Genomic DNA, 8,057 nt, shown 5'->3' on the forward strand with positions numbered 1-8,057 from the left:
CTCTCTCTCTCTCTCTCTCTCTCTCTCTCTCTCTCTCTCTCTCTCGCTCTCTCTTTCTCTCTCTCTCTCTCTCTCTCTCTCTCTCTCTCTCTCTCTCTCTCTCTCTCTCTCTCTCTCTCTCTCTCTCTCTTTCTCTCTCTCCCTATTTAGCTATCTGTCTGTCTGTCTGCCTCTCTGTTTATCTATCTATACCTATATCCAGTAGTTTGAGAAGGAGAGTGCTAGAAGTTGAAGGGATCAAGAAATGCTTCACGTAGAAGATGGTACCTGAGCTCTGTTTTGCAGTAAGAGAGGTATTTTATGAGACAGAGGTGAGGAGACAGTGCATTCCAAGCATGAAGATTTGCCATTGTACAGGCATAGAGATGAGAGATAGTGAAACAACATATCTGAGGAACAAAAAGAGGCCATTGTGATTGAGGATTTTTTTTTCTGGATAGAGGGAGTGGTATACAAGGAGTCTGAAAAGACATGTTGGGGTGAGGTTGTAAAGGGGATTAAAAGCTAAAAGAAGGATTTATATTTGTGCTTAGAAATAACAGGGAACACACTATAATTGCATATATAAATAAGAAAATAAAAAGATGATTGTATATCACAAATATATATATATATATATATATATATATATATATATATATATATAATTGGTCCTCTGTATATATACATATATACAAACATATATCTATAGCTACCTACATATGAATTGAACAATGCATGAACTCTTCTTTTCAACTAGCTCTTCACTGCACTTCCTCTACTGCACTGCCTAAATACCCCATAGAGAGCTTTGAAACATTTATAATATTTGTTTCATTATAAGAGACCTTCTTGTTTTTGAAATTCTAATTTTGTCCATCTCAAGTACAAATTTAACCCTGCTATTGTGGTGAACAATACATTTCACTTTCCCTAGGTTTCTATAGCAAATCTTTTATGTCTAGCATTAAATTTTAAATATTTTTATAATATTGCTTAATTATTTTACACATGTGTGTCATGGTAGATTTTAAATTCGAGGAGGAAAGAGGCCATTTCTTACATTTCTTTTGTGTTTCCTTCATTACTTAACCAAAACATCTAATAGACTATATATATATATATATATATATGTATATATATGAATGGATAAACATCATTATCTACAACCATCTGCAGTATTGCATAAGTTCCTTGATGCCAGGCAGTACTTGGGGTTTTGTGCTCTTTTTATTTTAAGCATTTAAAGCACTAATATAATAGATGCTTGATAAATTTCATCTTAATCAAAACCACATAGATTAAATTGTCCTTGTAATGTCAGAGTTTTCAAATGAATTTAAAAGATTGTAATAAATTTACTGGGCTAATTCTTATAAGAGTGATCATGTAGTTTGGCCCTCTGAAACACTGCTGTCATGTCCTTAATTTATCTATTTCGTCAGCTGAAGATTAAAGGATAGAGTTGATAGAGAAGAGGGATGTCTCCATCAAAAATCTAATCCGTAAGTACACACGCTTTTCTTGTCTGTCATTACCTCTGACTTCTGACATAAAATACCAAATTATTACACAATTCAATTTAACTACAGTGTTAGTATTATTATGAATCCAAATTATAATTATTCATGTGAGAAAATTTTATAACTTTAACAATTCTAGAAATGCAAATAAAAATACTGTTTCAACAATCAGGCTAGCAGCTATTGTGGGGGTGAAAGACCGACACAAACCCAACAACAAGCATGCTACCAGCACGCTGAAAAAGCCCAGGTTCTTTTGATCTGCTTTACTAAGGAAAACAGAGTTAAGGGGTTGACAAGTTTACTTTAATTCAGCATACAAATATCACTCACTCAGTTCAGGGGAAAAAGCCAGCACCCTGAACTGCAGAACAAATACAAACAAATTACAAACATTGACAAAGAGCTCATAGTTACCAAGAAAACCAAGTCCGGACATCCTGGCAAGCTAGAGGCCTCTTTACTACAGCTGCCTGGAGTCTCCACATCAGTGCACCACCAAGAGTGATAGCCCTGAGCAAATAGCTCTGTCTTCTCTTCTTATACTGTTTCAGAGGTCATCAAACATCATCTGAATGACCAGAACTTAGGCTGCTATGTTTGGCTCTTGAGTTAGCACCTCCCCTTAGGACCCTGGGAGCTTCACACCCACATAGGTTTAGCACCTAGTAATTAGAGGTTTTGGTCCCACCTGGGGCTCCACTTTAGTTACCAATTCACACCCACATAGGTTTAGCACCTAATAGGGGGTTGGGCCTGGGGCTTAGCAGCTAGTAAGACTCAAAGACAATTAATCATTTTAAAACAGTAAGAAAGTCCCAACTCAGTTGATATTACAAATGCTTTGAGATATTCTTTTATACCCATTAGTTTTGCAAATATAGTTAAGGGCAATGAAATTAAATTATGAAAAGACTATAGAGAACTCTACTGATATGCACCATACCTATAGAGTTGTAATTTAGGTCAATCTTTTTTGGAAAGTAATAGAGACTTATATAGTAACATGAGAGTTATTTTTTACCATTGAGCTAGTAAGTGGATGTTGGGATCATATTTTAAATATATTATTTTCTTGATAAAGTGAAAATTTTATATGTGCAAAAGTAACTTCATAGCATTAATTTATATACTTCAGGACTCTGCATCCGTGATCTTTTTAATGTAATTACTTCCCTTCAGAAGTATTCCCTGTAGAATCATTAGTAATAAAAAAAAATGGAAAAAGCTCATGTTGTGTAATATGACTGTGATGGCATATTATTGTGTTGTAAGAAATGATGAAGGGGATTTTTTGAGAAAAAAAACACATGGTAATAGTTGTATTAATTGATGTAAAGTGAAGTGAGCAGAACCAGGAAACCTTTGTATACAGCAACAACAATATTGTAATGACAATCAAATGTGAAAGATTTAGCAACTCTGATCAGTACAATGATCAACAATTCCAAGGTGATGAAAAATTCTATCCATCTCCAAAGACAGTACTGATAAATTCTAAGTGAAGATTGATTTTTTTCATTTTCTTGCTCTTTTGCCACATGGCTAATATGGAAACATGTTTTATATGACTTCACATTCATAGTGGGTATCATATTGTTTGCCTCCTTAATGGGTGGGGGGCAGGAGGAAGAAAGATAATTTGGAATTTAAATTTTTCAAATGAACATTAAAAATAAACATAATATTTTTAAAAAACACAATTTATGCACTGGCCAAATTTTTCATAATAATATTTAATGTAACAACATCTTCATAAAATTAGAAAGGGCAACACAATAGAAGTTTGCTATTAATTTAAGTTAATTTTTGTTAGATTATAAATGAGAAAAGCTCACCATCTTATGCTGAATCTGTTTTTTGCTTTTTGTGTGTGTATGTGAAGGTTTATCATGTGCTCATTGGCTGTCGAGTATGTGTGCACTATATACATACACCTGTACCTCTGTATATATTGATATCTATCTGTCTGTCTGTTTGTGTGTCTGGCTATGCACAGATACAAATCTCATAGTGCTTCACATTGTTCAAGTAGCTCCATAGCTACATGCCGGTTTGGAATATCTTTTTTCCTAGGACGACCTGTCATCCATTCCCCTTTTATCTATAGGTCCTTTCCATGGGCCCTTGGGGTTAATAGCCTTCCTATTTCTGCAAAACCTGCTTCTATCCTTGCAAACCCATTGGATTTCTAGAGATATAGAGTCCTTTCCTATATGAGAATCCTGTGACAGTTACACACTCTTTCTGTACACTGATCAAACATTTTGGTTAATAATCCCCTTCATTACCATTTCGACCATTGTACCTTAAGCATCTGTTATTTTCTTTCCTCTCTCCCCCTACATTCTCTTCTCCCAAATATTCTCCCCAACACCCTCATATTCTGGATCAGCATATTCTAGGTTTCCTATTTCTTGGTCTCTTTGCCAATCTAGCAGTCTGTGACACCAGTCTTTGCACTTTGATGAAGTCTCTCTCTCTCTGTCTCTGTCTCTGCCTCTACCTCTGTCTCTCTGTCTCTCTGTCTCTCTCTCTCTCTCTCTCTCTCTCTCTCTCTCTCTCTCTCTCTCTCCTTCTCTTCTTATTAGGGTTTTCAACTCAGTTAACCTTCTCTCTTCTAGACTCCTATACCACTGGGGCTATGTTACTTAAGTTCACCTAATTTTCTTTTTAAAGCTTTTTTATGACTTCTTTTCTTAAAATTCCAGTCAAGGATTCACAATGCTACTGACATCCACTGTGTTCCATGCAAGTCATCCTAGTGATGCCTTAAATGATACAAAAAAAACTTGTGACTCCAAAGTAATTAAAAAAACCCTCTGTCTTCTTGTCACCCCTCAAATAATGGTCACTTTTTAGATATGAGACATTTTGTCATAGCTATCACAGTTCTAAATAGTGGGCCATTGTGTGGTAGAACTCAAGAATTGGCAGTTCATTTCACCAAGTAACTAGGTAATTAACTCACAATATAATAGAGATGCTACCCCTAACAAATTACCTGGAATACTAGGGGCAATATCATAAGCATGATGAATTTGTTAAAATATACTCTAAAGTAATCTAGGTCTTTTAGTGTTTGGCAAAAGCATTTTGAATTTTAATAACCTAATACTTCAGTTCCACACATATATTTCCATGGCATTGGCAGAATAAAAAGCATAACTAGGTTTTCCATTCAAAACTTAAATATGTCAAATTTTAACCTTCCTTTCATAAAGTGGTACACTGAGAGTTATTTATTTATTTTTTCTGAAAGCTGGCCAGGATCTAACTACTTTTGTTTGCTGATGACTTGTACCACTGCCCAGTTGAAGTGAATTTTGCAAACAGCAAATGATTCTTTTAGCTGTGTGTTGCCAAGTGAAATGGAGTCTATTCCACTCCACTGTTTAATAACATGTACAATTATGAAAGATAATGGAGTATATGAAAGGCTGCTGGCTTATTTGAAAGAGTTTTTTTTCCAAATTGGAAATAAGGCCAAATTTAGAATTCCATCATCACTTTGCCTTTGTTATTGTGTAAGAGTTTCAACTTCAATGTGGTACCTTTAAAATGCACTGTCTCTCTTTTTAATTATAATCAACTTTCAGAGACAGTCATAGAACCTCAGAGTTAGAATTGACATTTGAGATCATCTAGTCCAATATGCCTCCCAATGTAGGAATCAGTCTCATCCACCACAGCCCAGCCAGATGGCCATCCAACCCATGACCATTAGCAATGACAGGAAGGGGGTTGCCTATTCTATATTAGACATCTCCCTTAGAAAGTCTTTCCCTTTTTTGAGTGAAAAAGCTGGCTTCATTCACTGGACCCAATTCTGCTTATTAGGACAATAAAAAAATGTCTAATTCTTCTATCATATGATGATGCATCCAAACATTTAAAAGTTGAGGCAACAAGCCTGGGGAGTCACCGGTCCATCATGCTCCATCTCTGGGGCAGCAGGCCCATTGCAGGCTCATTAACAGTCTATTGCAGCCCTTCCCACACACACACCACCCCAGCCTGGTTCTTCCCAGACAGACCTAGCCCAGTTCTCCCCTTGGCCAGGCTGTTGTTGTTGGACCAGGAGAAATAATGCAGCCTGCAACACTTTGTGTCCAAATTAGAACATTCTCCTCAGACAGGCCCTGAATGGAAAGGCTGTGCTCCTCAAGGTGGGTAGCCCCACAGTCTACTACCTGATCAATTCACTTCAGTCTCCTTCCTTGGAGGCAAATGAAGAAGTGAATGACTCCTCAGGATGGGCAGCACTGACTGCTCTTTGGTGCCAGAGCTGGGTTTTTTGTTTGTTTTTCTTTTTCTTTTTTTATTTCCCCTGAGGATTTTTCTTGATGAAAATGCAAGATCAGCACCTAGCAGCAAGAAATCTCCAAGATTGGGAGATTGACAGTGAGACCTCCCTCTGTGATGAGATAGAAGCAGTGGAACTGGTTTGTTAGGGAGAACCCAAAGGGAAGCATGGGAATTATGTACCTGAGATAAGGGGCTGTGATGAGGGGGTGGTGAAAAAATCCACTCTGTTCTGACATGGTTGGAAAGCAAAGCAAGAAATGCTGTGCCCCCACTGCTGCATGGGAACCTGGCATTTCTGACAGTAGGTGTTTGAGTTCCATAGAACAAAATAGCTCTTAGAGTGATTTTAAAGGTTTCAGGGAGTCTGACACTTTGAGCTCTCTGGAAATTCTAGAGCAGTGGGCAGCACCAGCGACACATGAAACCTATCCTGATTTGAATGAGTGTGTCACAACCTATTGTGGCTTACTGCAAGTCTGGTAGTTTAACCAGTATGAGGGAAACTGCTGCTATTTCACCTATTAAGGCCAGTCTTAACTATGAGAATGTTTTTAAGCTTGTCTTTCAAGAAGTACCAGTACAACAAATAACAGAGGATGTTACACCTCATACCGTTTTTTTTTTCAAAAAACATAATAAAGAAAATGCTAGCTGCAAACCTATAAAAAGGCAGTTTTGTTCTGAGTCCTGAAAACTCTGGAGCATTCTCCAAGATGAATATAGCACATCTACTTCAAGATGCCAGTGGAGTAAATATCATTGCCAAGACAATTTCTTGTTCTTGGAATAGATGCTGCTCAAAAATTCTTTCAGGATGTAAGAATACATTTGGGAAGGTTCAGATCTGAAAGAGACAGAATATTTAACAGAAGTAAATGGCTTCAGTCTTAATAATTGCAAGGCGTTAATTCAAACCAAGCATTCTGGATCCTCAGCTCTCTGATGCAGCAGCCCATTTATGTACAAGTTGTTTTTGAAGGATTCTTTCCAGTGGAAATATGCAATATGTAACAAATTCAAGAAAGAAAAACTTTTTTATTGCCCAGAATCTAAGAATGATTTTTTTTAAGTAGTGATGTTTGCTAAAGAAAAAATATTTTTTTGAGGAAAATCTTATATTTTCCTACTGATTTGGTGCTAGAAACTTTAAATCATAGACATCTTTGAGGTGAGAAAATAAATTCTCAGCTGTATTTTCCTATGGCTACCACTTCGCATTTGAATTGATCATGGGTAAAAATGAAGACTTTCATTTAAAGTATTTGCTCTCCATTTTTAAATGTATTTTTTCTTTGCCACTAGCAAGGAAATTGAAGTTCTTCTACAAAATTTATTTAATTTTCTAGTCAACAAATACTTAAAAGCCTTGAAAAGGAATGTGTTGCCAATATAAAGCTTAGAGATGCTATATATTTCTTTGATCAGTTGCCAGGCCACTGGTCTCAGGTAGCCATTCAAGATGCAGGCTTTGGTAGCCTGCCTTTGGGGCTCATTCCATGGTAGCAGCATGCACTTAAAGCCACAAGTGACTGAAGGAAAAAAAAAACACCTCTTCTTCAGATGGCTCCTCAAAGTTTTGATTCATTTGTTGACCTTTTGTTGATGATTAGAGCTAAAAATTCTTAGGAAATGTTTCAGCTGTGACTAGATGTACCAAAATGTGAATTTTCATGTCAGTCCTTCCATACATACTTTCTTTATTTTCAGGTGACATACTATGGCTAGTCCAGGATAATGTCACTGTAGACATGTCTGCTTAAATACTATGATACTTGTTTGGAATATGTTAAAATAGTGTTCTTAGTAGGTTTAAAATATTCTCTAACTAAAAGATGAAGGAAAATATAAAAGTATATCCCCAAAGTATCTTAGTCCTAACTTAAGCTGACTTTCCCTAAAATATTTTTATTTTACTTTGTTTATTTTATTTTCTCCAGAAAAAAAATGGAGACATCTCAATCTTCTGTTTAAACATAAAACTCAGTGCTGTGCATTGTGCATTAAACCTGGGATAATTCAACATTTTCCTATGTAGCTGCTGACCTTAAAAAGCAGCACTCATGGGGCAGCTAAATGGCACAATGAGTAGAGCACTGGCCCTGGAGTCAGGAGGACCTGACTTCAAATCCGGCCTCAGACACTTAACACATGTACTAGCTGTGTGACCTTGGGTAAGTCACTTAACCCCAATTGCCTTGCTTTCCCCCCCACAAAACAAAACAAAAAACAAAACAAGAAAAACAGCAC

At 36.5% G+C, this 8,057-nt stretch overlaps 1 pseudogene; it reads left to right on the forward strand.

Annotated features, from left to right (window-relative positions):
• Positions 1–3,549: 3,549 nt before the first annotated feature.
• Positions 3,550–7,825, forward strand: LOC118832037 (annotated as a pseudogene).
• Positions 7,826–8,057: the final 232 nt, after the last annotated feature.

Source organism: Trichosurus vulpecula, chromosome 9, assembly GCF_011100635.1.
Source record: "Trichosurus vulpecula isolate mTriVul1 chromosome 9, mTriVul1.pri, whole genome shotgun sequence".
In the NCBI taxonomy this organism is placed as follows: domain Eukaryota; kingdom Metazoa; phylum Chordata; class Mammalia; order Diprotodontia; family Phalangeridae; genus Trichosurus; species Trichosurus vulpecula.